At 35.2% G+C, this 2,703-nt stretch overlaps 1 protein-coding gene across 1 annotated transcript in view; it reads left to right on the plus strand.

The window, feature by feature from the left end:
* The first annotated feature begins 2,497 nt into the window (after window positions 1-2,497).
* The window catches only part of LOC106476552 (sodium/potassium/calcium exchanger Nckx30C-like), a 2,553-nt gene continuing 2,347 nt past the window's right edge, over window positions 2,498-2,703 (plus strand). Inside the window, exon 1 of the mRNA XM_013937201.2 lies at window positions 2,498-2,680. The gene's annotated coding sequence lies outside the window, so the exon portion shown is untranslated. The remainder of the gene's footprint in view (window positions 2,681-2,703) is intronic.

The raw sequence follows: 2,703 nt of genomic DNA on the forward strand, positions 1-2,703 counted from the left end.
TCAAGTCTCTGAAGAACGTATTGTTATCTTGTATTACACATGTTTTCCAAGTCTCTGAAGAACGTATTGTTATCTTGTATTACACATTTTTTCAAGTCTCTGAAAAACGTATTGTTATCTTGTATTACACGTTTTTCAAGTCTCTGAAAAACGTATTGTTATCTTGTATTACACACGTTTTTCAAGTCTCTGAAAAACGTATTGTTATCTTGTATTACATATATTTTTCATGTGTCTGAAGAACGTATTGTTATCTTGTATTACACATGTTTTTCAAGTCTCTGAAGAACGTATTGTTATCTTGTATTACACGTTTTTCAAGTCTCTGAAAAACGTATTGTTATCTTGTATTACATATATTTTTCAAGTGTCTGAAGAACGTATTGTTATCTTGTATTATACTTCTAGAGCGTAAATATTTTAAGACCTTTTAATGGCATTTAAATATTTACACGTGTTTGTATTTTTGCCTAAGATTACCCCCATCGAACTCAACTCACAATGTATAAAACATCCTGGTTATAAAAATCATAGCTAAGAAAGTGAGGTAAGTTTCCAAATGTTCTGTTCCCAAGAATCCGCAATAAATCACTTAAATCTCTTTAGCTGAACCACTAGTAACAGAATCCATCTAAGTCTGTAATAACCTCGTCAGCCATAATCCAATTAACTACGACTCCCCAAAGGCAAAGGTTTTCATCTGTATTTCCTACTGAGATTTCATCTCAAGCTTTTCATAACTTAACAATGGATTTCAGTCCTCATTCAAGAAACTGTTTATTTGTTTGTTTCGAGTGTTCGTGCAATGCTACACAAGGACTGTTAGTGCTCGCCGTCGCTAAGTTTGAGCCGACCGATTAGAGTGGAGGCAGCTGCTCACCAGCACCCACCGTCAACTCTTGGGTTACTTTAATCGCATGAATTAGATGTGATCTCACTCTTATAACGCACTTACGGCCCCAAAAAGTACGGAGTTTTGTAACAGGTGATAATCCACGCACAGAAGTCAGTGGCACGGTATTCATTATATTCCATACGAAGTCATACCGGTCAAGTCGCCTATGGATTTCTGTGTGTTCAGACTGTTGAGATGGGTGCTGGGAAATCGTAGTTTATATACACTAGATGGTTTGATAGAAAGCTTTCTGTAATGGAAACTACGCTGCAGGGCTACTGTCCAGATGTACAGTCATCAGATAGAATATGACCGGACGTGGCGACATGGTCTGTAACGACGTGTTGAGGCTTCAACATCGTTTTAGTATATTAGTATGGCGTACACAGCTTCTGTACTTACGAGAAACTCGTATCATATCTGCGTTTGATACGTAGATACGCTGGAGAATATAATTGTTTTACTCTTATCTCAATTAAATAGTCCTTCTGAAGTGTATCAAATATTTGTTTGAGCGAAGGAATAAAGAACATCGTTTCTAGTGCCGTAAACATTAATTAAGTCTCCAGCTTGCTGTATCATAATCAAAGGACTACCCTTAACATAACTATGACTTGTTTATTTTTAATCATAACTAAATTAAATCCTCGCGAGCTCTAGGTCTTTACGTCATGGCTACAATTAGAGACAATAGTATGGACAATGCTAGCAAGCATTTTATTTTTAGACAAGCTCCTAACGCCCCTCCTATAAATGCGTTATATAGGGGTGTTATTGTTAGATAAAGGTAAGTCAATGTCAGTGGCGTTACTATTAGATAAAGGTAAGTCAATGTCAGGGGCGTTATTGTTAGATAAAGGTAAGTCAATGTCAGGGGCGTTATTGTTAGATAAAGGTAAGTCAATGCCAGGGGCGTTATTGTTAGATAAAGGTAAGTCAATGTCATCGTTATTGTTTTAGGAAATGCTACACGAAGGGATATATGTGCTCTATCCACTGCTAGAAATGGAACCACAGATTTTAGCGTTGTAAGTCCGCAAAGTTACCGCTGACTCACCGAGAAACAGATCCGAAAGGGTCCGATAGTTCTCCTTCTATATTACGTTGTTTGTTTTATATGTAAGTCATTGAAATGTTAACTATTTCTATTCGGACTTTAAAACTTTTACGTTGTTTGTTTTATATGTAAGTCATTCAAATGTTAACTATTTCAATTCGGACTTTAAAACTTTTACGTTGTTTGCTTTATATGTAAGTCATTGAAATGTTAACTATTTCAATTCGGACTTTAAAACTTTTACGTTGTTTGCTTTATATGTAAGTCATTGAAATGTTAACTATTTCTATTCGGACTTTAAAACTTTTACGTTGTTTGCTTTATATGTAAGTCATTCAAATGTTAACTATTTCAATTCGGACTTTAAAACTTTTACGTTGTTTACTTTATATGTAAGTCATTCAAATGTTAACTATTTCAATTCGGACTTTAAAACTTTTACGTTGTTTGTTTTATATGAAAACTATTCAACTTTAACTGTTTCAATTTAGCAAGTAGGAGTTGTTACACCCAAGAGTTAATATGATTTTGTTTTCGTCATTAGGTTCAAATGAAGAGGTTACGTCTCCAAAACTCTAATTGAGAGTTTTGTGACTTCTAGTTTGGCTAAAACAAACGCCCCACCCTCGTCATGTCGTCAGTACCGATGACAGCAATCTGTTATCATCTCGTCAGGACATTCACTATTGTAACTTGAAGACAGCGATCTGTTATCATCTTGTCACGACATTCACTATTGTAACTTGAAGAC

This window comes from Limulus polyphemus, unplaced genomic scaffold (genome assembly GCF_000517525.1).
Source record: "Limulus polyphemus unplaced genomic scaffold, Limulus_polyphemus-2.1.2 Scaffold10863, whole genome shotgun sequence".
Classification (NCBI taxonomy): Eukaryota; Metazoa; Arthropoda; class Merostomata; order Xiphosura; family Limulidae; genus Limulus; species Limulus polyphemus.